The following is a 27,700-nucleotide window of genomic DNA, read 5'->3' as shown; positions in this document are numbered from 1 at the left end:
TGTCATTTGCTCAGATTTGTCAGTTATTTAAAATGCAAATATCACATTATGAGAAGTATAAATGCATCTCACAACCAGGCTTTATTTTTGTCATGACAACCAATGATGACTTGTCATAAACCTGTCATAAACATGATTGTCATGCGATCATTATAATTGTGTCATAAATATTTTTCTGATCCCATTTTCACTGGAACAAGCTGTATTTGTCATTAAAATGTCTCATTAAAAGTCATTACTCTGTCAAATAATTTTTAATAGCATCATTAATATTGATGAATCAGGGTGGGGCCAAGCTGGAGCGCTCACTCCAATCCCCCGGGCTCTGCAATAGTCAGGGAAATTCCAAAGTGAACCAAGAAAAAAACTACAAACAATTACAATTTGCTTAAGATTGGCAAGGAAAATTCGGTCAATGCGTCAGCCAGCAGAACCTGGGGAAAAATAAATACAAATAATAACATTTAATGTTCATGTAAAGCACTTTGAATTGCCACTGTGTATGAAATGTGCTATATTTATAAACTTGCTTTGCCTACTGACACTTTAATAGCAGATTTAGCTTGTACCACTGTAGCTGAGGTCAAAAAATATGCTTTTGTCAATGTTATAAAATTCATGACATATTTATAATGGCTTCACGACAATTATGTTTATGACAGATTTATGACAAGTTCTGTTGTCTTGGTAATAAGTTGTCATGACAGACAAACAAAACCGCTTGTGATGTATTTGTTTGTCAAGTTGTCATAAGCAATGTCATCTTTGTATTAACAATGTCATGACTGAATGATGCTTAATAACAGTTCACATTTATGACGTGCACTATTATAAGCGTTTAACTACAGTCTTATGAACAGCCCTTCAAGTAAAGTGTTACCTAGATTTTATTAATTTAAGCTGTAATTCTCATTAAACTATTAAGCATGTCTTAACTATTAATAAGCAGTGCATCAATTATTTTATCGAGTTAAGATAGTAGTCGGATTAAGGTATTTTGTAGTATTAGGGATGTAGATTAAGCTTATACTTTAAGTAATAATAAACAGCCAATAAATAATAATAATAAGCAGGTAATAAGCCTCTAGTTAATAGTGAGAACTGGTACTTAAACTAAAGTGAAATGAAATGGCTTATGAATCGATTGAAAATATAATGCTTTTGAGTTATAGTCACATCACCGTACAATGTGGCACTCATAGTTTGAACACTTTGTCTTGGGTAGAAAAAAAAAGGGAAAAGAAATCAATACAAAAGCACCGGCGAAAAGTGCAGGGAAGTGTCTGAGAGAGAGGCCAGTTTTCAGATCATCAGCGTGTATTTCTGGGCTGGTCTAAGAGCTGATGGACGACAGCGGGACGCCGTTCGATTCTTTCCATCAGACTGAACTGCTACAAAATGACTTTTCAGCTGTGAATCAGCGCGGCCAAAAGATCGGCGTGACGTGAACACATCCACCTGAACACATTCCCACAGACACATCTGCGCACATAATTCGGCTTGAGCGGAAAAGAAAGAAGAAGAAGAATAAGAAAAAAAGCAATTCCCTGTTCTGCGCTGGTGGGATATTTTTGGCCTATCGATCCAGCGTTGTGTTTTGCCTGAGGCTCAGTAAGAGAGAACCGCTGCACAACATATTAGAATGTCACTAGAACAATCTCAATTTTCCAGCACAAGAATCAGGAACGCGACCCTCGTCTGTCAGCATGAGTTCGCATTACACACAGCTGGGGGCTTTCCGAGACATGGCCTCCAATGTGCGCAGAGATGTTGTGTTTTTTACATAAGAAACCAGTTTGTTGTTGAATTTTGAGCTGTGACTGTTTTAATGATGGCTTTCAAACAATAGCGAATCCATTTATCTAACTCCGTAATGCCTGCGGTGTCGTATTTTGATACGCAAATTTGCTTGGAATTGTCACAATGATGAGACTTTGCATACTGGGGAACATGTTGTGCGCAATCTACTACGCCTGACTTATGTTTATATGTATTTAGCAAGTACAGTTTTTAGGGTAGTGAGATGAAAATGTGTTTCTAGCAGGAAAAAAGGATGTTTCAGAGAAAAAATGATTGTTTTTTGGCTGCATTGTACATTTGATGTAATCAAGGTCACGTGGGCGGAGCAAATAATATCACCCAATCACTACAAGAGCCACTTTTCATAATCCAATCAAATTCTAGATAAAAGCAAGTCCCTCCCTCTGTTTTCCTACATAATACATTCTTATTTAACTTGATTAATCTGATCGGCTATTAGTCCAGTCTTATTCCATGTAAAATGAAATCCTGCTTCTATTTTACTCTAAATATATTATTAATAGGCTGTTTTTTTTAACTCTTGATGTTGTTTATTTTGTGTTTTTGTTGTACTTTTTATTCCATCTTTCGGGTAAATTCTGAATTTTAAATATAACTGTTTAACAGTGTTTTAACATGCTAAACCAGATTTCTTTTTGGCGCCGTTGTTGAATTTAAGCTGTGGGTGTTTTAATGATGGCTTTCAAATAATAGCGAATCCATTTATCTAACTCTGTAATGCGTGCTTGTGTCGTATTTGTTACACAAAATTGCCCTGAATGATAAAAATGAGGAGACTTTGCATCCTGGGGAACATATTGTGTGCAATCTACTGTGTCTGATTCATGTTTATATGCATTTGTTAAGTACATTGTTTAGGGAAGAACGCTGAAAATGTGTTTCCAGGAAAAAAAATAAATTTTTTTTTTTCTTTTTTCTTCTACATTTGATGTAATCGAGGTCATGTGGGCGGGGCAAATAATATCACTTAATTATTTCAAGAGCCACTTTTCATAATCCAATAAAGTTCTAGATAACAGCAAGTCCCACCCTATTTTTTTTACGTAATAACTTTTTATTTAAATGTTGATGCTTAATCTGATCAGCTACTACAATCCAGTCAAATTCCATGGAAAATCTAATTATTTTACACTAAATATTTCAATAGTCTGTTTTTAAACTCTTGATGTTGTTTATCATTTTGTGTATAAGTGCTTCTGTTGTAATTTTAACTTGTAATTCTGAATTTTAAATAAAACTTAAGTGTTTTTAACATGCTAAACCAGATTTCTTTTAGGTGCCGTTGTTGAATTTGAGCTGTGAACGTTTTAATGATGATTTTTAAACAATACTGAACCCATTTGAATATTTGATATGCAAATTTATTCTGAATTGTCAAAATGAGACTTTGAAAATGATTTCATTACTCATCAGACTTATTTCATCTTACAATTTTATTCTGAACTTTCATTATAACTTTTTAGTAGTGTTATAAACGTGCTAACCAGATTTATTTGGGCGCTAGTGTAAAATTTGAGCTGTGAATGTTTTAATCATGGTTTTCAATTAATAGCGAATCCATTTATCGAACTGGGCAATGCCTGCTGTGACACTTTTGATGCATTTGATAAATTTGCTCGAAATTGTCAAAATGAGGAGACTTTGATTGCTGGGGAACTTTTTTTTTTAATTTTATTTGTGAACAAACATTTTTTTAGGGGAGCAAGCTGAAAATGGGTTTCAAGCATGATACTTTTTTATTTTTTTATTTTTTACATTTGATGTAATTAAGGTTACATGGGCGGGAAAAAAAAAATCAGCCAATCACTTCGAGCCAGTTTTGATAATCCAATCAAATTCTAGATAAAAGCAAGTCCCGCCCTCCATTTTCTTACATAGTAAATTCGTATTTAACTGTTGTTGGTCTTTTTTTTTTTTTCTTTAAATCTCATCAGCTATTATGTTTTCAGTCAAATTCCACATAAAATCTAATAATTGTGTGCATAATATTTCAGTAGGCTGTTTTTTTCACTCTTGGTGTCGTTTCCCCATTGCTAAATTTAAGCTGTGAATGTTTTCATGATGGTTTTCAAACAATACTTAATCTACATATCTAACTCTGTGATGCATGCTGTGTCGCATTTGATATGCAAATTTGCATGGAATTGTCAAAATGAGACTTTGCATGTATTTAGCAAGTTAAATATTCTTTTGTTGTCGTTTTGAGCAAGTTAAAAAAAAAAACGAATAATACTTCAGTACAAAATAACTTTTTCCTCTGCATTCTACATGTGCGATCAAGGATTTTTAATCCGATCAAATTTTTGGTAAATACAAGTCCCACCCTCCATTATTTTGCACGTTAATGTTCCGAGTAGGGCTGCTCCATTATGGGGGAAAATCATAATCTCGATTATTTTGGTCATAATTGTAATCACGATTATTCAAAACGATTATCAGTTGAAGTCAAAATTATTAGCCCCCCTGTGAAATATATATAGAGAAAGGCTTTGTTTTATTTCGGCTAGAATAAAAGCAGGTTTAAATATTTTGAAACCTATTTTAAGGTCTATATTATTAGCCCCCCTAAGCAATATACATTTTTGGTTGTCTGAAGAAGAAACTATTGTTATACAATGACTTGCCTAATACCCTAATTAAGCCTTTGAATCGCACTTTAATCTGAATACTAGTATCTTGAAAAATATCTAGTAAAATATTATGTCATTATAGCAAAGATAAAAGAAATCAGTTATTAGAAATGAGTTATTAAATCTTATGTTTAAAAATGTTGAAAAAAAAAATCTTTTAATTTAAACAGAAATTGGGGGAAAAGGGTCGCTAATAATTCAGGAGGGCTAAAACTTCAACTGTATATATAGTTATTTTCCTCCCTGTAAATAAGGAAAGAGTAATAAATACAATAGAATAAAAATATGAAGCAAACTGTGCTTTAAGCATCTTCACTGTAAGAAAATCTTTATAGCTACAAAAGTCCTTCAGTCAAGAGCAGTGAGTGATTTAGTCCTTTGGTTGTTTAATTAATAATAATAATAATAACAGTTGGCAGCAGGAATATTGTGCGTGCTCAGATATGGGTTCTCTTTCCCAAGTCTTTTCATCCTCAACTTGTTTATTACACAAATGAGGGTTAATATGAAAAATCAGTAAACACCACACTGACACAAATGTGCATGTATTTGACCATTAAAGCGCCCCTCATTAAGATGGCGTTAGACGTGTGTGCTCTGCTCGTCTCTGAGGCTGAGCGCACACACACAACAGTTTCGCACTTTTAAAACATGAATGATTCGAATGTACAGTACATCAATGAATGATGCGCATCGCGTGCTGCAGACGTTACGTTACAGTACATACTTAGTCATTTTCACGTGAAACTGAGCTTTGCAGAGCAACAAATGTGTACAACTGGAAAGGGGGCGGTATATGATGCAATAATCGTTTATCACGATTAAGGTTTTTTCAGAATCGTTAACTAAAATTGTTAGCCAAAATAGTTAGCCAAAATCGAAACCGAATTTTCGATTAATTGCACAGCCCTAGTTCCGAAGTATGATTAAACTGTTGATTATTATTTATATATTCTTTAAAACATTTATTTAGCTTTTTTTTTGTTTCACTTTCATAACGGCAACTACAACCCGTGTCTCCCCCTCCCCCAAAATATAGTTATTTAATTATATTGTGTTTATATAACACCAGATAACAACAGAATTAGTTTAATGTTCCTTCTTACAGAATTTTATTTATTATTTATTTATTTTTTGTTAAACGTACAAGCAGACAAACACACATGACAATGTTATTTCTCTCTGCTGTCTGTATTTTGCTCTTTGTGAAATTTGGCTCTAATGTTTGCTGTAAAATGTCCCATCAACCAGAAGGACATGTGGAAAAAATATATCTGCGGAGCCAAGCGAAATCAATCAATCAATCAATCAATCAATCAATAAATAAATCAATAAATCCCACTTTTAGGCTAGTGTTGTGCTTTGTGTACAGTGTGTGTGTTTCACCATGTGAGGCTATTAGCTTGCTACTAATAGAAGAATATTTAAATATTTTTAAATATGCAAATGACTCCTTTTCTGATTCGCTGCAGATCACTTGCATTTAAAACATATATATTTTTGTTCGCAAATAACAGACGCTGTTCTGTGCCGTGCTGCATTTATATAACGTCCTGTTGGCATGTGGTTGAGAAGTGTTTTTTTTTTCTGAGACTAGGAGCAGCGACCAGAGCCGAGGGGCTTCAGAGGGATTGGAGGGCTGACAAGCGGAAGCAATTAACTTGTGTCTCATAAGCCATGTGATAAACAAGGATTTATCCCCATGTAATTAGCGGTGTTTGTGAAAGTGCACCGCTTCTGTGTTGATATACAGGCCCCGCTGTGCTCACCGGCTCGCTGTCATTTGGCGCATTTGCGTCGGGGTAGCGCTTGGTTGATGCTGTGTGCCACTTCACAGGTTGGAAATGGCAACATTATAGCTGTGAGAGTTTAAATAAGCAGGCGGATGAGCAAAACAGGAGCGTCTCACTGCTAAAAGACTCGTTTGCTGACTATATGGACTGTTTCAAAGTGTTTGCTTGGTTAATGAAAACTAAGCTGGTGAGCTTTGGAAACGAGTCTTCAATATTATGATTGTTTAAAGGCAAAAAGAAGTTTAAAGTCTATGTGAAATCAAAAATTAGGGCTCTTCATTGAACCTGCAAGTTAGTATTCTCTACTTAAAGTCTGAGCATTTTTTTCAGCAGTCTTTTTCTGATGGTTTCTTTTTGATGCTAGAGATATTTGAGGATTGAGTTTAAAAATGTTTTTATTTGTTCAATTGTTTGCACAATCTGGCTACACAATACTGATCAATTCTTCTGCATTCCTATAACCCTTCTAGAAGTTTAACATCCTGCAATGTTAACCTAATGAAAATGAAAATTCTTTCTAAAACGCAGAGGGGAATGAGGCTTCACGCTGGTGAGTCCTCGATTATTGAGTAACTTGGTCTCTGTTTTCAAATCTCTTCTTAAAACTCATTTGTTTTCTTTAGATTTTAACAAGTATCGATCTGTTGACTTTCATATCTGTTTTAATACATGCTATATCGAGCCGCCTATTGTTATTTATGTTTCTAGATCTTATATTGGTCATTTTCTCTTCTTTTCTATTTATTTCTATTTATATGTCAGATTAAACCAGAATGTCTTTTTCGTTAAGCAGTTCTGAACTCTTGAACTTTTTGGTCAATTTTTTTTTTTTTTTTTTTTTTGATGAAGTTACATCATAATGGTTTATTTGTGTGAAAATTGGGGCTTTAAGCTCTAAACTACACAAAAAAAGAAATATTTAGGCCTACCAAAATAAGATTTATGTATTCTGATTACATATAAAATTTCCATCCATTTGGATTGCATACTTTTAACATACAGTAATCGAAGCAATAAACTTTGTGACTGATATTAATCAGTTAAACATAAATAAAACAAGTGAGAACAAGATTAATGTAATATAAATATAAAGTGTTTTATTTTATTTTTACTTTAAAACACATTGGATTTAATCAATTGTGTGAAGTATTGAGCTGTGACAATTTTTCCGCCGAATATTAAGCAAAACTATCTTAATTGGATCTGGCTTTTTCTAAAGCTAGATATTTTTACACAATATTCATGTTTGGTAACACTTTACAATAAGGCTGTCACAATCACTAGAGATTTAGTTCATACAGAACCAAAAGAAAAACCCCACCTAAAAAACTACAAATCCCACTTTTTCCTGTTTACACACACCTGTTCCGGATCACTGATGATACACAGACATACAGCTGAAGCTTATCAGTGAATTATTAACTGGACTATAAAGACACTGTTTTACCTTGTGTAACATTACAAAGTGTTTTTCCTTGTTTGTCTTGCTGTGTTTCGATCCCTGCTTTGTTTAATGGTCTTAATTCTTTGCCACCTACCCTGAACTTTTGCCTGTATTCTGACCACATATTTTAGATTACCTTTAGGCATCTGTTTTGCTCCTGTTTTGACCATTGTCAGCATCCTTACGTTACAAAGGCTGTATTAGTTAATCTATTTACTAACATGAACAAACAATGAATAATACATTCGTACTTGTTCATTTGTTAGTTCATGGAAATAATGTTGTTCATGTTAGTTCATGTTAATTCATGGTGCATTATTTCTAGAAAGCATGAATTTGGATTTTAATAATGCATTCGTAAATATTAGACTAAATAATGTTTTACCGCTATTGTTCACACTTAGTTTATGTTAGTAAAGACATTAACTATTGAAACCTTATTGTAAAGTGTGACCTCGCTTTAATTTTTAACTGATTAAATCTAATGGTCTTCATTTTTAACAGCTTTACATTGATTCGAAGGAATCTGACAACATGCATTTTAAAAAATCTGACAAATTAACCCTTTTACGCATACGATCACACCGGTGTGATCATCCTTGGCTGGTCCCTGAAGAGTACGATCACACCGAGGCACAGAAAGAGGTGCACAGTGCTTGTCATAAATAACAATTTATTTATTATTTGTTGTACAGTGTCACAAAAATTGTGCTATACTGACGTGAGTCTCCTCAGCTGCATCCCATCTAGATTTCACCACACTGTAGCATAATTTTTGTGACAACAAATAATATTTTTACATTACCGCGAGGGGTTTAGGGTTGGGATAGATGGTAATAATTTTTTGCATAATTTAATAAACATTAAAAATAACTCCCTTTAACTTCTGATCACAGCTGAATCCTTTCTAGCAACAATGGTAGCGCCCATTACCTGTCATAAAACAAATAATACGATAATTATTAAGCTGTTTAAAAGACAAAATATATGTTCTATCACATATTTGAGAATTGGTGTATCAGAAATTTCAAAATATAATTGGAACATTTGTCAATATTTACAGAAAAGGGCAAAAAGAAACCAAATACCATACACACATATATCATTGGGGCTGGTGCGTCACGTGATGAACTTGTAATGCAATCGATTCTAAGTAACGCTCACAAAAACGTACGCAGGAGGGTCAGCTAGAGAATTTAAAACTCGGACGTAAAAAGGGTTAAATACAATCATAAGGTTTCAGTTAATGAAACAAAGACAATGAAAGCCTTAAGTAAAATTGTTGAAAAAATAGTCATACAATCAAAGTCAATGGCGTCAAAATCCATCAATGAATTCCTCTCTATGCACAAATTCCCCATCTTTAACTTGTTTAAATCAGCTTTTAGACTCCTGGAGCGGCTTTTATGTAAATCCAGATCTTTATTACGTATGTTTATTTATGAGATTGCGTTTCAGTACAGTGTTTACATGCAGTCCGTGTGTGTGTTTACCAGTTTGTTAATGCACAGCCAAAACTGCACGATGACAGAAATCCCTCTTTGGTTTTTTTTTTTATCTTCAAAAATAAGATGTTTGCTTCAAGAATAATAATAACAACCTTCCAAGGAACTCTCTTTTTTTTCCCCCTCCCCTTTAAATCTCTTGGAAGATTTTCAAGACTCATTCTCCAAGTTAATGCACGATATCTGCGCATTTGTTGCAGCGTGACGTTTAATCAAGCCACGTCACCACTTCTGTAATCTGAAAAGTCTGTTTGGGTAAAACTAGCATGTATTCTGTGCAGAAAGAGAGAGAGGGAGAGCAATGAGGAAGATGCCCTGTCGTTTGTTAAACCATCTTTGGAAAATTAAAGTGCTTATGGCCCATAATCCAATTGCGCCTTTCCCAACCCCACTTACAGAGCTTCACGCTGATTACTTTAGGGAGTTCTGGCAGAGCAATATTAAAACTTTGCACACACACACACACGTATATACATACTGAAAGCAGAAACATCTTTACTCGGTTGCTGGAGTTTGTGGCGTCATCGAGATGTGAGTCTGAATAAGGTTACAGATTTAAAGGAAAGCAGGAGCATTATTGTGATCAAAAACAAGACAAAAATATATCAGTCTCTCCAGGAATTCACCAAAAAAATCTGATTTAATTTTGTTTTTTTACAAAAATGACAGATTTTGTTTATTTTGTTGCTTTTTAATTTATTGCGCAATTTCTTTTATTGATTTATACAGTGGCATTAAAGATTATCATGATCAAAAAAAAGGCAAAAAGATTTAAAATCAGTTTCTCCAGGAATTCACCAAAAAAAATCTGATTTTTATGACTAAAATGAGTTTTTGCTTATTTTTTTGCAAATGTTGCAGCTTTTGAAAAACCGATTTATGCAGCAGCATTGAAGACCACTGTGATTTTTAAAAACGAGGAAAAAGAAAAAAATCAGTCCCTCTCGGAATTCACAAAAAAAAAAAAATAAATAAATAAATCTGATTTTTGCAATTTTTAAAATGACTAGTTTTGTGACTAGTCTTTGCTCATTTTGTGATATATGCTGCACATATTTTAATCAATTTATTCTGGAGCATTGAAGATCATTGTGATCAAAAACAAGGCAATGAAAATCAGTACCTCAGGAATTCACCAAAAACAATAATTTGTGTCTAAAATTACTGATTTTTGTAATTTGTGTGGCAGATTTTGCAGCATTTTTTATGGCAAAGTTTCAGTTTTTTAAATCGTTTTATATTGTGGCATCTTTTATTGCAGCATTTCTTTTGATTTATGCAGCAGCATTAAAGATCATTGTGATCAAAAACAAGGCAAAAAAATCAGTCCCTCCAGAAATTCACAAAATAATTCACATTTTTGCGACTAAAATGTCTAATTTTGTGCCAAGTTTTTGCTAATTTTGTGGCATTTTTATCAAATTACATATACATTTTGACAATGAAATTTATATAAAAGAAGCTCTTAGAGAAACCGAGAGACCCTAGAGTTTACCCCTAAAGCCTGCAGTATTATATTTGAAAAAGAAACCAATTGTTTGAAAAAAAAAAACTAAAATGACTGATTTAGTGGTGAGTTTTTGCTAAATTTCTAATATGTGGCAGATTTTGTGGCATTTCTCCTATATTTTTATTCAGGGGCATTGAAAATCATTGTGATCCAAAACAAAGCAAAAAAAATCAGTTCCTCCAGGAATTAGCCAAAATAATTTTTTCCCAAGTCCCAAGAGACAAGTTTTTGCTCATTTTGTGGCATCTTTTATTGCAGCATTTCTTTTATCAATTTATGCAGCAGCGTTGATGATCATTGTAATAAAAAACAAGGCAAAAAAATCACAGAAATTCTTCAGAAATTCACAAACTCAAATTTTTGTTATTAAAATTACAGTTTTTTTTTGAGGCGAGGTTTTTGGTAACTTTAAAATTTTATGGCATTTCTTTTTTTTATTTTTATTTATGCAGCAGAATTGAAGATTGTTGTGTTCAAAAACATGGTAAAAAAAAAGTGTCCCTCTGGGAATAAAAAAAAATATCACATTTTTGTGACTAAAATGTCTAATTTTGTGCCGAGTTTTTGCTAATTTTGTGGCATTACTTTTATTAAATTAAATATCTTATACATTTTGACTGCCATTTATATAAAGAAAGGTCTTAGGGAAACAGAGAACCTACAGTTTATCACTAAAGCCTTATTTGAAAATGAAGTTAATTGTTTAAAAAATACACTAAAATGATTTTGTTGTGAGTTTTTGCAATTTCTTCTAATATTTGGCAAATTTTGTGGCATTTCAATTAGTGTGGCATTTCAATTAGTGTGGCATTTCTTCTATTTGTAAGCAGGAGCATTGAAGATCATTGATCCAAAACAAGGCAAAGGAAATCTGTTTCTCCTGGTATTCACAAAGCAAAATTCAGATTTTGCTACTAAAAATGACATGTATTGTGGAAAGTTATTGCAAATTTTGCAGCTTTTGTTTTATTGCGTCAATTATTTTATCAATTTATGCAGCTGCATTGAAGATCACTGTGATCAAAAACAAGGCAAACAATTGAAATCCGTCCCTCCGGGAATTCACAAAAAAAATAAAAATTATTTTAGTGACTAAATCACTGTTTTGTTGTGAGTTTTAGCAAATTTTCTAATTTTGTGGCAAATTTTCTTGGCAGCATTTCTTTGTTGAATTTCTTTTTTAAACTTATGCAGCAGCATTGAAGATCATTGTGATCAAAAACAAGGCAAAAAAAAAAATCAGTCTCTCCAGGTTTTACAATTTTTATTTATTTATTATTTTATATATATATATATATATATATATATATATATATATATATATATATATATATATATATATATATATATATATATATATATATATATATATATATATATATATATATATATATATAATTATTATTATTTTTTTTTTTACGACTAATGTCTGATTTTGTGGCAATTTCTTTGATTGTGGCATTTCTTTAATCAGTTTATGCAGGAGCATTGAATATTATTGTGATCCAAAACAAGGAAAAAAACCTGTTCCTCCAGGAATTCAGTAGATTAGTTTCAGCTAATTTTGTGGCAAATTTTGCAGGATTTCTTTTATCAATTTACACATCTTATGCGTTTTTTTGACCTCAAGAACCATTGATCTCTGTACTTTATATAAAGGAAACTCTAAGAGAAACAGAGAGGACATTGAATTTACCCCTAAAGCCTGCAGTATTCCATTTGAAATTAAAACCAATTGCTTAGGAAAAGAAATATGATTTTTTTAAGTAAAATTACTGAAATTGTTTCAATATTGCAGCATTTCTTTTATTTTATTCCTTTATCTGTTTATTGCTTATTTTTACAGAACCATTGCTCTCTGTAATTTAAATAGAAGAAACACTGAGAGAAACTTCAGTTTACCCCAAATCCTACTGTACTACATTTTTGACAACCAATCATAAGGGTCTATTTTTTTTTCTCTGAATAAATGCGTTTTGATTAATGTAACAAATACCTCTTAGGAATGAAATATTTATGAAATCCAATGCAATCTTACATCAATTTGTAACTTTTGTAATATAATGTCTAATTCATATTAAATTGTACATTTTTTTTTAATTGATGTGCCCCTAATGAGGAGAAGGTTTAGGGGTGGGGTTTGGGGTCACACATCCTTTTAAAAAAATCATAAGCTTTTGAACAAATTAGCCAATTTTCTGACAATACACAAAATAGTTGCATTAATGCGATCAGGCTAAAAAACTGGGCAAATGATGAATTTTATGAACTTTGGAAACCATCAGAATATACATTTGGTGGGTATAAAACTAAAATAAAGTGTACTGTAAGTGCTGCTGAGGTAGAGAATTATTGAATCATTTTTTTGCGGAAATAGTTTTCAAAGATGTACACTACTGCAACTGAAATGCACAGATATAAACACATCAAGTGCAATTCAGTTCATTTTAAAAGTGAATTTCAGATGTTTTCTTTCTACTACATTATAAAACACATTATTAAAAAAGCCAAATAGCCCCAAATCACAAAATTGAGCGCATAAAGGAAAACATGCTTTTGCCTGTAGTGTTTTGCCTTAAGGGCCCATTTACACAACAACAGCGGTCTAAAAGTGAAGATGTTTTTCCTTTGCATTTCCGAGAAGAGTTTGGTACAGCTAACAGTTCAATCAAAGTGCATTTGGAGGTGCAAAAATCAACAAAAAACGCTGTAAGCTCTCACAGATTTGTGCACTGGAAGGCACATTTTGTATTTACACAGAGACAGTAGTTAAGAAGGTTTTTTATGTGCATTTTGAAACTATTTTCATGATATTAAAAAGCCAAACATCGTATTCAAAATCTCTTATTTTCCTCCATTACTCAATCTAATCTTTTCTGTGAACTTAAAATGCACCTTCATTTGATTTTCCACCAAACGTCAATAATGACATGTTTTTGGATGAACGTTAATATTAATTATTGTGAATCTGTACATGCATGGAGGGAAAAATTGAAATATTTATTCATCCAGCTTAAAAAAAGTCTAGAAAAGGCATAATTTGCAGCACTAATTTGCTCTGATTTGTTTTACTACAGTGGCTTAAATTACAGAAGTTCTATGATCATACATAGTTAAAAATTACTGACCTTCATATGAACAATTTATTTAGGTGCATAAAATGGAGCACTTTTAGCTTAGCATAAGATTTAGCGGATTAGACCATTAGCATTGCAATCAAAAAATACATTTGGTTAGGAACGATACTCTCATTTGGGTGTAATAATAGAGGAACTTGTTGCCGTGCCATGGCTTCAATGATATCACACAGTGCTGTTACCTAGTTAACTAGCTGGGAACTATTTTCAGGCACTGCATAATATCATTGTGCCTGCTTCTGCAATGGCACAGCAACAAAGTTTATTATTATGCCAGAATGAGAGCAGAGTTTCTAGACGTATCTATTTTTTTGAGTGAGATGCTAATGGTCTAATCCTATTTAATGATTTATGCTAAGCTAAAAGGGCTCTTGCTAGATCCGAAGACCAGCTGAATGAGAGTATAGTTTCTAGACATATCTATTTTTTAGGTGAAATGCTAATAGTCTAATCGGGTTCAATGATTTATGCTAAGCTAAATTCAAAGTGCTCCGGACAGATGTGGAGATCGGCTGATTGAGAGTATAGTTCCATATTAGACCATAGCCATATTGGTCTAAAATAGCATCATTATCCATCAGTGTTGGTACACAATATATCTGCAGATAGCAAAATTGCTTTTAAATAGGAAAATTATTGAAAGTTTTGAATAATTTTTGAGCAAGATGCTTATGGTCTAATCCAATTTATTGATTTATGCTAAGCAAAGCTAAAAGGGCTTCTGCCAGATCTGGATATCAACTGAATGAGAGCATAGTTCCTATCCATATTGGTCTATAAAATATTTTCCGTCGATCTTAATACACAATGTATCTACACAACAGTCAATCTTTTAAATGGTAAAATTATTGAACCCTTTGGTCATTTTTGAGTGAGATGCTAATGGTCTAATCCGATTTAATGATTTATGCTAAGCTAAAAGTGCTCCTGACAGATCTGGAGATCGGCTGAATGAGAGTATAGTTCCCAGTCATATAAGTCTATAACATATTTTTTACTACATTATTTTACTACATCTATACACTTTTCAACTAGAATAGTATAGTATTGCTAATGGTCTAATCCTATTTATGCTAAGCTAAAAGTGCTCCTAAAAGATCTGGAGATGGGCTGAATGAGAGTATAGTTCCTAGCCATATCAAACTATAAAATATTTTTACTACATTATTTTACTACATCTATACACTTTTCAACTACACATTAATATTGTTTATGGTCTAATCCAGTTTAATGATTTATGCTAAGCTAAGCTAAAAGTGATCCTGACAGATCCGGTGATCAGCTGAATGAGAGTATAGTTCCTAGCCATATCAGTCTATAAAATATTTTTACTACATTATTTTACTACATCTTCACACTTTTCAACTACACATTAATATTGCTAATGGTCTAATCCAGTTTAATGATTTATGCTAAGCTAAAAGTGCTCCTGACAGATCTGGAGATTGGCTGAATGAGAGTATAGTCCCTAGCCATATGGGTCCATACATTTTGTTTTACTACATATTTTACTACATCTATACACTTTTCAGCAACAGAATAGTATCGCTAACTGTCTAATCCGATTTAATGATTTATGCTAAGCTAAGCTACAAGTGCTCCTGACAGATCCAGAGATCAGCTAAATAAGTATGTTTCCAAGCCATATCGGTCTATAAAATATTTTTACTACATTATTTTACTGCATCTTCACACTTCAACTACACATGAGTATTGCTTATTGGCTAATCCAATTTAATGAATTACTGTATGCTAAGCTAAAAGTGCTCCTGACATATCTGGAGAGATAGGTTGAATGAGAGTATAGTTCCTAGTCATATTGGTCTATAACTCTTTTTACTACATTATTTTACTACATCTACACACTTTTTTTAGCTACACGTTAGTATTGCTAATGGTCTAATCCAATTTAATTATTTATGCTAAGCTAAAAGTGATCCTGACAGATCCGGGGATCAGCTGAAGGAGAGTATAGTTCCTAGCCATATCAATATATAAAATGATAAAACTCAACTGTTTATTTCCAGTTATAAAATGAGCCTATTTCCAAAAAATAAGAATGAGTAAATCTAATTAATATCAAAAATCTTAATTTCGCATTGACAATCTTCTAAGGAACCAATACTTAACAGAACCACTCCAGGTCTACAAGCTACATTCTTATACTTGATGCAGAAAATCTCGATTTTAAACTCTAAATCCTCCCTGCTTTGTAAATAACCATATTCGGAGACTTAACAGAGGAAAAAGTAGCAGCGAACTCGCGCTCACAGGTAGACCTCGCTAGTCAAACGGCTCCCAGCAGGCATTTAATAAGAGAGCTGTAACAGGCTGCCGGTCGAAATTCAATATTCTCTAAAGGTGAATAAATCACAGCTCGCAGGGCCGTGCCAGATCTCCACATGCTCCTGCTTACTTACAGCAGGAAAATGTGGAAGGTGGAAGACGTGAAGCCGCTGGTCTTAAATTGAGTTAACCTTGAGCTGTGGTCAGTCTTACAGAGCCGCACGGCTATTATTAGCAAAGAGATATCTAAACGCTTCTCCGCTAAAGCAGCAGTTCCTCCTACACTCTCCAGATGAAGCAGCAGTGGACAGCGCGGATAATAATAACCATATTAACCTTCACCTCAACAAGACCACCTGTTATCTGCTAAAATCCGCCTGCTATTTGTGAGGCGCGAACACAGTTTCTGGAAGAAGCTGGAAGTAAATCCTCTGAGGATCAAGAACATCTGGAGGGTTTCAGATTTAGTTCTCAGCACTTTTTTATTCATTGGATGAGGAATGATTGTGAGCCTGGAAACATCGTCACAGATGTGGATTTTTAATTTAATGGCAACATTTAGGTTATGTAACTGGTCTCAGTTGTATTTTGCATAAAGTGAATATGCGATCATTTTGTCTTAAAATTGTTTGGGAGTAATAATTAGCAAAGGGACATCTAAACACACTTATGACAGGGATTTGCATAGGCCAGGGTGTTTTGTCCTATAATCAATCTCGATATATTGAACATTTTATCTCAAACTATTAATAAACGTTTATTTTATTTAAAAAAAATGTTGCCCTCAAAGTTCACTGACAAGTTTTGTACAGTAAACATGCTCACATATTACAAGTGAGAGATTTTTGAATGTAGGGTGCATTGCTTGGTTTTAAAATAATTGAAGGAAACGCACACTATATACTATCTATAATTAGTTATTGAACATCAACGCTGAACAACTATCAAAACACACATTAAAACATTAAAAAACTAAAACGTACATTACCTTAAACGCGGCCCTCCACACCGCCCACCCTCGTCACCGCTACCAATCACAAAAGCTTGTGCTACGCGTCGTTGTGACATTTTAGTTACATTTCTTTGAGAGGTGCGCGAGTATGCAAAGGCTGCGCCAGGCCGTACGCGTAGTCTCGATTTCGCCTTTAAAATTTACTGTACCAATCATGGCCTCCCAATCATCTCCATCCACCGAATTGGCTTTTCGGTCTCTCTAGTCCCCCTATAGCTGCTATGTAGTGAGCACACTGGCACCATACATGATAAATGCACTATATAAATACATTACATTTTTAGATTACATTAGTAAATATACAAAATATTCATATATAATAAATAAATGTAATATATGTACATATGCTGTATAATTATGCAGTACACAGTCCACACATATATTATACATTTTTATTTTGTGATTTTTGTGCAATTTTGTCAATATTCTGTATATATAACAGTTCAAATGGTCTTAATTCTTAGTTTTCTATCTTTTTATGATTATTATTTTTTTTTATTGCATTTCCTTTTAGCTATTTTAAAGTCAAAATTGAAAGTTTCTTTATGGAGTGCCGAGAAAAGACAAGAAACCTTCAAATAAAGTTTTTTTTTTTTTTTTTTTTTTTTTTTTTTTTTTTTTTTTAAGGGGGTTTTGACCTTTATTGTGATAGGACGGTGGAGATTTACAGACAGGAAAGTATGGGGAGCAGAGATGGGGGAAGGGTCGGCAAAGGACCTCGAGCTGGGAATCGAGCTCAGGTCGCCGTGAGCACTTTGGTGCTATGTGTCGACGCACTAACCACTAGGCTATTTGCGCTGACAAATAAAGTGTATTTTGCTAAATCTTTTTTTCTCCATGGTTACCTTTTCATGTACTGTTTCCTGATATAATAATTAATCTTTAATATATTTAAATATATTTATAATTGTTTTGATGAAAGTCAATGATGTCATCAAGCAAGATCTCCTTATGAATGACATCATCAAGCCCCTCCCCTTAATTTATTTTGCCAAACAAACCAGTTATAATGGCACATGAACAAAGCTTCACGTTGATTTAAAAAGTGCCTGTCAGATCTGAATTACAACGATTTAGTCTGAAGCAGAAGATTAATAAGCCACTTACCAGATTCCAGCTAATGAGCTCCACTTCAGACTCCGTGAATTCTCCAAATTATTTTTCAGACTTCAGAACAAAACATAGCCGTGAAAAAAAGCACTTTTTTTGTGATATGAAGTTGGAGTTTAGAAGTCTAAGAGCAGATAATAGGAGATGTTGAAGCAGATTGCTGTATTTGTCTTGTTCTTCCTCATGTTCTGGTTTAATTCAGGCTGCGCGGGTGTTTGTTGTTGAGATTAGCAGACATTATCAACACCGAAGATGTAATGAAATGTCAACTATACCTGCGATTACTGAACTCCACATCAGTTTAGCAGTGCGGCGGTGTTGTGTTATTTTTAAACTCAATCACACAAACCCTGAGGAAATGTTTTTTAGATGGTGCTGGGAATTGTAATAAGGAATTGTTTATATGTGTCATTGTTGTCAGTTGTTTCTTGTTGTAATCTTGTGAAGTTTAAAAGGCAGAAGCGAGGATGGAGCTATAAAAAACAGTTTGTTTACTCTTGGGTACATTTAATTAAGATGTTTGAGTTTGTAGATGTTTGATTTTTAGATCTGATGCACTTCTGGATCTTTTTCTGATACTCATGTATGATTGTTTGAGGTACTTTATTAAAAGATAAACCTCAAATGCAAGATGCATGCTTTTTTTTTTTTTTTTTTTTTTTCAACGTTTGATGCATTATATGACTAAAATAAATCAAAACATGTCAAAATATAATATTGAATTCCTAAATTACAGTAATATTGTAATGTATATAATAACGTATTTCAAGTTTTTGTTCATATAATTTATTTAATTATATATTCATTTATAAAATATTTACTATTTTATTTGTCATTGTAATTATATATAAGGTATTTTTTAAATCACAAAAATGCTAATATTATTACATTTACATTTACATTTAGTCATTTAGCAGACGCTTTTATCCAAAGCGACTTACAAATGAGGACAAGGAAGCAATTCACACAACTATAAGAGCAGCAGTGAATAAGTGCTATAGACAAGTTTCAGGCGTGTAAAGTCTAAGAAGCAAAGCATTAGTAAAAATTTTTTTTTTTTTTTTTTTTTTTATAGAGAGAGAGAGAGAGAGAGAGAAAGAGGGCACAGTTAGTGGTATAGCCAGAGAGGCAGTTGCAGATTTGGAAGGAAAGTGGAGACTAAACAGTTGCGTTTTTAGTCGTTTCTTGAAGACAGCAAGTGACTCTGCTGTTCTGATGTAGTTAGGGAGTTCATTCCACCAACTGGGCAGATTGAATGCGAGAGTTCGGAAAGTGATTTCTTCCCTCTTTGGGATGGAACAACGAGGCGACGTTCATTCACAGAACGCAAGTTTCTGGAGGGCACATATATCTGCAGAAGTGAGAGCAGATATGAAGGAGCCAAGCTAGAGGTCACTTTGTAAGCAAACATCAGAGCTTTGAATTTGATGCGGGCAGCAACTGGCAGCCAGTGCAAACGGGTGAGTAGCGGAGTGACATGTGCTCTTTTGGGTTCATCAAAGACCACTCGTGCTGCTGCGTTCTGAAGCAGCTGAAGAGGTTTGATAGAACTAGCTGGTAGCCCGGCTAGCAGAGAGTTGCAATAGTCCAGTTTGGAGAGGACAAGAGCTTGAACAATGAGTTGAGCTGTATGTTCAGATAGGAAGGGTCGGACCTTTCTGATGTTGTAGAGTGCGAATCTGCAAGATCGAGCAGTTCTAGAAATGTGGTCAGAGAAGTTCAGTTGGTCATCAATTGTTACTCCAAGGCTTTTTACCATTTTGGATGCAGTGATGGTTGCTCCGTCCATCTGGATTGAAAAGTTATGGTGAAGAGTCGGGATGGCAGAAACTTCAAGCATTTCCGTTTTCGTGAGGTTAAGCTGGAGATGATGATCTTTCATCCAGTGTGAAATGTCTGACAGGCAGGCTGAAATGCGAGCTGGAACCGAGGGATCATCAGGGTGAAAAGAGAGGTATAGCTGGGTATCATCAGCATAGCAGTGGTAGGAAAAACCATGTTTCTGGATGACTGTTCCTAAAGATGCCGTGTAGATAGAGAAGAGAAGTGGCCCAAGAACAGAGCCCTGAGGTACCCCAGTGATTATTAATGTTAACGAATTACATAAATATATTTCTGTTAGTTACATGTATATGTAATTTTATTCTATGTATTTATTTTAAGATAGTGGCTGAATAAGCACTATGCCAAGGTGAAATCAATACACGTGAAGATAATATTATAAAAAGTAAAATATTATTCATTCATTTTCTTTTAGGCTTAGTCCCTTTATTTTTCAGGGTTCGCCACAGCAGAATGAGCCGCCAACTTTTCCAGCATATGTTTCACGCAGCAGATGCCCTTCCAGCTGCAACCCAACACTTGGAAACACCCATACACTTTTTTGCATTTACACACGTACACTACGGCCAATTTAGCTTATTCAATTCACCTATACTGCATGTCTTTGGACTGTGGGGGAGACCGGAGTACCAGGAGGAAACTTACACGAACACAGGGAGAACATGCAAACTTCACACAGAAATGCCAACTGACCCACCTGGGGCTCAAACCAGCGAACTTGCTGTGAGGCGATCATGCTACCCACTATGCCACCGTGACACTCAATATAATATTATATATAATATAATAATCATAATCATATATTGATATTAAGAATCTTTGTTTATTACTTATTTATTGAAACCAGCAATACAGAATATCAAATTGCATATGATAAACATCAAAACTAGATTTTTTTTTATAGCAGCATCATTATTATAATAGTAATCTCCATTACATATCAGTAATATAATTGTGGTTTCATTATAATACATTTTTAATGTTGGTATAATTATCAATAATAGCTTAATAGGGTATATGCCGAAGCATGCTAATAGGACTTTTAATTCGCCAGTAACCTGGCTTAATCGTTTCCAATGAATTGTATGCCAATGCAAAATCGGCGCGTTTAAGGTCTGTTTTCCTTTAAAAATCAGCGATCTCCAATATAAAGTGGGTCTCCGATTGTACAAGAAGCACTGCATTAAACTACAACCCACCCCTGCGATGTCTTTATAATATGAGCATTTATTTTACCCCAGTATATTCAATGGAGCTTCTGCGCTAGCCTGACGATTCTGACGGGGGCATGCGAGCAAACGGCTTTGCCATTCATTTAGTCGCTCAAGCGTAAAACGAGACAAAGTCTGTTTAACTGATTGTATTTTAATTACATTACAGCATCGATGCTGTAAAAGGAACCGTATAATATGGGGAAAAAAACTCACAGTAACAGGTCACAGCAAGTTTATCAGTGTGGGAAACACACTAGCTCGGCATATACCCTATAGTCTGCACAAAATCAAAATGCACCGTTTATTTTGCTAGCCTCTATATATTAGTCTTAAGGTAAACAATTAATCTGCACAAGTTAATCTGCTGAAATAGATTGTTGATTTTGGTAATCTTCAATCAAATTCGACCATTTGCAATTGGGCAAAATATTCCTAGCCTCGCTCCTCCAACCATTCGTTTGCCACAAGTGAAAGATGAGAGGAGCACAAATAAAACCCCGCCCCCTACTCAATATTCCCTTTCAATTGGAAATGCATCATCGTGAAATATAATACTTTAATGCATTAATTAATTTATTTTACATACCCAGGGTCTACTAATTTGTGATTTTAAGGATTTTCAACAATATACAAACACTCTCTCTGTCATTGTCTCTGTAGAAACTGCGCATTTGTCCCTTGTAAACATGTATATTTAAACACACAAGCACACTCTGCTCACTGTGAGGTCTGAGAGTCTGACTGGCGAAGGTCAGGAGTGTGTGAAGAGCTCTAGTGTTGGTCAGTGTGTCCTCAGAGATCAGTCAATTGACAGCACTTTAGCACTGAGAGGATCATGAGCTGGAGAGACACTGTGAGTGTGTGTGTAGGGGGTCTTAGTATTTGTCCTGCTGAGACCAAATGTCCCCACATGTATAGTCATACCAGTCATTTTTGACTTTCTCGCTTATAAATTATTGAGGTGGAAGTATTTTGAAAATGTGAAAGTGCAGAATGTTTTCTGTGAGTGTTGGATTTAAGGATATAGTCTGGAATACTTGATTTTGATTAGTTGTGACATTTCAAGGTATGTTATTGCGAGATTACAAGCACTGAAACTAATAATCACACCATTTGCTGTATTACACCATGTAATGCAACAAGATTCCAGCAACAAGCCATTTTTCTGTCTGCACCAAATAAATAAATAAATACCAGTCACTGCACTCCGAATTAAATTGTAATGGTGCTTATCTAATTAATGCGTAATAAACCTCTTCAACATTATTAAAATTCATAGGCTACTGAGTGACCGTTGTTGGCGTTCATTTTCAAACTGTGCGCTAGTTATTTTATTTTCAAGAACTGAGGTGATTTATCTGTTGCTGCTTTCAGTAGTGTGACAATAAATATAATGCATGGTGTTTAAGCTCACATTAGTACAGTAGCAATAAATACTGGATAAAGCACATAATCAGTACCTGAGGTTATCATTGACATTGTAGTTTAATATGTTGTTTTGCCACGTCGTTGCAAAAACCGTGCCATCTGGGCTCTTCAAATCATCTTGACCTTCGGTGACTACGTTTACATGGCACCAATAACTCGATTTTAATATGATTAAGACAATACTCTGATTAAGAGTTAACCATGTAAACAGCGTTTTTTTTATTTTTAATTAATTTAATCAGATTAAGGTCATAATCGAACTAAAGATAAATCGAAATAAGACATGTGGAGTATGCTGATTTTAGTCTGATTATTGAAGTGCAGTTACAGGCATGTAAACACCTTAATCGAATTATTACCGTCATGTAGGACTTTTCGCCGCATTTTGCGACAGGATAGCACACACACACACACAAACGGCTGTTTGACACTCTTTGCACCAGTCAGTGCAGACCACAGACATCTGCATCGTGAAATGCGGAGGTTTTTTTCTTGCTCCATTCATGTGGTATGAACTTCCATTAAAACAACTCGTCCAGCAGTTCAAAGTTGCAACCAATATCTCGTTTGTCACAGGGGCATGCATGAAACGTTCGTGAATGGAAGTGAAAATGCCAAACTGCAGTAAAAGTCAACAAATTAAAAATGAAACGCCCGAAATTGCATGAAACTCCAGAGGAAATGCAGATAGCGCAGTGAAGCAATGACGTTAATGGTATTATGTACTGTAACGTGTTAAACGGTATCATGAAAGTAACACTCAAAAAGCAACTCATGTAAACTTCTTAGTCTTATTATTCTCTTAATTAGGTTGATGCAAATAATTCGATTACTGATGTCCATGTAAACGTAGTCAGTGAATACTTTCAGAATTATATAAATACATATTGTCATGCCACTTTTTGACTGTTTGGCGCCCTCTTGTGACTGTCGATTGGTGTATACTCCATTCAGCCATATTCGTTTTTGTCAGCCCTTTGCCCTTAATTTAAGAACTAAGAAATAATTATGGTCTAGAACAATGTTTTTGTGTCCAGTTTTTACATTTTTGTAGCAAGTTGCTGTGTAATAAGTGGATTAGGCAATTGTTTTTATAGACTAAAGCCCCTTCAGTGTTTTACAGCACTGCTCTGCTTCACATTGGGCTGCTGGTGAGCCTGCTGGGATTTATTCTGCTATATTATCTAGATGGATTTACTTTATATAAACATCATTATGTCTATATGAAGTCCTCATAAAGCGTACCAAATGTCCCCACAAGTATATAAATACCAGTCAATTTTGACCTTGTGAGGACATTGTTTTTGGTCCCCAAAACAGCTCCTAAATCACACAAGATGAAGAATTTTGAAGATGTACAGCATGTTTGCTGTGTGGGTTTGGAGGAAGAGGACAGCATATACAGTCTGTACAGTATAAACATCAGCTCATCTAAAAGAAGTTCCCATAAAGATGTATGTCTGTGTTGTGTCAGTGTGTGTGCTTCATTCATCTTTCACTTTGAGCTCCAGAAACTGGTCTGACAGCGAGAGGTTTGAGGAAAGAGCAACAGAAGGACACACTGATCTGAAGGAAATGAAACCTGCTCCTTTAAACGGCTGCTTTCAGATGCCTTCACATGTGTTTCTGTGCTCAGGAAACACCTGCTGCTTAGTCATGTTTTTATCATCAACCTGTCAGTCAAGATATGATCACCACCTACTGTGTTAAAGGGAAAGCTCGCTCTAAATTGAAAATTCACTGACTATTATTTGCTCAGTGGTTCAGGACATTTATATATTTGCATGTCCGTTGACTAAAGAGTGATGTTTAGTACATCACTGTGGTTAATCTTACTGTTACAGTTAATGAAAACACCGAAATCTAAGACATTAATCTCTAGTACACCAGTCATTTTCAGAGTTTGTAAAAAAAAAATAATAATCATAGAAGTTTTTGCACAGTAGTTTGAAATTATAATTTAAAAGTTAGAGGTGTCTTCTTAAATACACTGATTCGCTTTATAAGACATGCCTTTTCCTCCTGGCGGCGTATGGAATAGTTTGGCAAATTTATGCACTGAAGCTTCAAAATACCACTATCCAACACCATTATACAGCACGGAAGGGGATACAATTTTTTTAAAACTACTCCAACTGTGTTCGTCTGACAGATAAAAGTCACATACACCTAGGATGGCTTGAGGCTGAATAAATTGTGTTAATTTTCATTTCGAGGTGAACCGTTCTTTTAAGTGGATGTATTCATTGAGCTATTGAAATTGCATGTACTTACTCAACACTTCACATTCACATCATGTTCTGTCAATTCTGAAGGTTTTTAACAACGAATATGTCAGCAGTTTTAACTTTTTTTTAATTTTATACATGTATGTATATATATATATATATATATATATATATATATATATATATATATATATATATATATATATATATATATATATATATATATATATATATATATATATATATATATATATATATATATATATATATATATATATATATTTTTTTTTTTTTTTTTTTTTTTTTTTAAGCTAGACAGACAAAAAAGTAGCACTAATATGAACCATACCAAGTCCGTTTTATTTTTTGGTTTGTTTGCTATTCCATGGTTCTATCAGTGTTGGGGAAAGTTATGTTTGAAAGTAATGCATTACAATAATGAGTTACTTCCCCAAAGAATTAACTAATTGCGTTACTTAGTTACTTTTTATGGGAAGTAATGCACTATATTACTTGTGTTACTTTTGCGTGACTTTTCCTGAGGCTTGATCACTTTCAGAACTTGCAGGTGTTTTTTCACTTTTTTTAGAGAAGCTCTGCATTTAACAGCCACCTATATAACCAACACCTTAATTTTCCTTGGAAAAAATGTAGGATAAAATAATTTTTGGAGAACTTTCTGAGCCTAGAGCTTAACATGTTGTAAACACAGAATAATGAAAGCATGTGAAGTAATGTGTTTGGTACTTGTGTATGTTTTGTGTTGTTAGATAAGTAAATTCACTGTCCATTAAGATAAAGATTACAATATAGCCTAAGAGTTACAATAGAGCCTATAACTGATTTTAAACGGTTTATTAACAAAACGAACAGTAAGACAATAAAAAACATCCCCAAATCAAAATAAATCTTTGAGCTTTATACTTTGAATACATTTCTTTGTGGTCTTAACAAATGTGTAAATCGAGAGAAAAGAGAGAGTAAAACTATTACAAATATGTATCACTATATTAGAAAACGTAGTTTCTACTACAGTAGACAGTGACTGCATCTCCTCAATGATAAAAGCAATAACATTTTTTTTTTCTTTTTTGTTTAGCTGAATTAACTGTTTTACCAGAAGAACGTGAACTGATGTCAGTCATTTGTTTAGCTGGAGGTGGGGTGCTGGTGTAGTGCTTTGCATTCAGTTTTTTATTTTTATTTTTTATGTCGTGTTTCTTGATGTTGTCAAGATGTTTACTTACACATAATCTACACTTAATGATAATTCACTTCTTTTCTTCGATGCGTTCAAAACAACAAGAATCCATTGCAACAATGTAAGTCTCCGGCCTGCCATTGTTTGTGTTTCTGACTGTCTGTAGTGATGATGGGCGATTTGCCAATGAATCGTTTCTTTAACCTGGATCTTCTAAGTAAACCGGTCGAACCAGTTCATTAAATTAAACTGAGTTGTCGTGAAATGGTTTGCGTCTTTAGTAAATGCTTAATTACTTTGTTTAACATACCGGATACCCCCTCTGACTCGAAAAATACCCATATCCTGAGTTATTCAGTTACTAGAACAGTGCACCGACTCATCTGCTGTGAAAAAAGAGACTTGATGATTATGATATATGAGAGCCGACTGTCTTCCCTCGCTGCATGCTCTCGCATTGAGTGTGTGATTCAACCTGACTAGGGTCATTTTTACTCGGATATAAATATTTTTATAAGCCTATTAAACAAGGTAAAAAGTAGCTCGCATTACGTTTTTTTTTAAAGGTAACTCAAATAATATTGCTTTTTTTTTTTAAAGTAATGCGTTATATTGTTACTTTTGAAAAGTAATATTATTAAGTAATGTGAAATACTTATATTGCATTACCCCCAACACTGGTTTTAGTTCCTTTTTATATAGTGGTTTGAGCTTTTTATTTTTAGTGGTGGAAAGAGTAATGAAAATCATACACAAGTACCATCACTTGCCCAAAATGTACTGCAAGTCGAGTAAAGCATCTGTTGTAAAAAATTACTCAAAGTATGCATACAAAGTAGCCCTTTTAAAAGTACAGGTGCTGGTCATGTAATTAGTCTTCAAAAGTTGATTTCACAAATTCTATTCAAGAAGTGAAACTTGTATAATGTATACGTTCATTCTACACGTTGATATATTTTAGGTGTTTATTTCTTTAAATTTTGATGACAACTAATGAAAACCCCAAATTCAGTATCTCAGAAAATGAGAATATTGTGAAAAGGTTCAGCATTGCAGAGACCTGGTGCCACATTCTAATCAAGCTGCAAAGCGACTTTAAATGGTGTGTCAGTCTAGTTCTGTAGGCTACGCGATCATGGGGAAGACGGCTGATTTGACAGTTGTCCAAAAGAGGATCATTATCACCTTGCACAAGGGCAAGACACAAAAGGTCATTGCAAAAGAAGATGGCTGTTCACAGAGCTGTGTCCAAGCACCTTAATGGAGGGGCGGAGGGAAGGAAAAGATGTGGTAGAAAAAATTGTACAAGCAATAGGTATAAGCGCAACCCATTCAAAAATGTGGGGGAGATTCAAAAAGAGTGGACTGCAGCTGGAGTCAGTGCTTCAAGAACCACTACGCACAGGTGTATGCAAGACATGGGTTTCAGCTGTTACATTCGTTGTGTCAAGCCACTCTTGATCAACAGACAGCATCAGAAGCATCTCCTCTGGGCTAAAGACGGGACATCTGCTGAGTGCTCAAATTGATTAATTTTTT

At 34.1% G+C, this 27,700-nt stretch overlaps 1 protein-coding gene across 1 annotated transcript in view; it reads left to right on the top strand.

Moving 5' to 3' along the window:
• Positions 1 to 27,700, top strand: part of asic1b (acid-sensing (proton-gated) ion channel 1b) — a 387,101-nt gene that overhangs the window by 25,123 nt on the left and 334,278 nt on the right. The window lies entirely within an intron of this gene.

The sequence above is a fragment of the Danio aesculapii genome, chromosome 22 (assembly GCF_903798145.1).
Source record: "Danio aesculapii chromosome 22, fDanAes4.1, whole genome shotgun sequence".
Taxonomy (NCBI): domain Eukaryota; kingdom Metazoa; phylum Chordata; class Actinopteri; order Cypriniformes; family Danionidae; genus Danio; species Danio aesculapii.
This window is presented reverse-complemented; position numbering and strand designations above follow the sequence as displayed.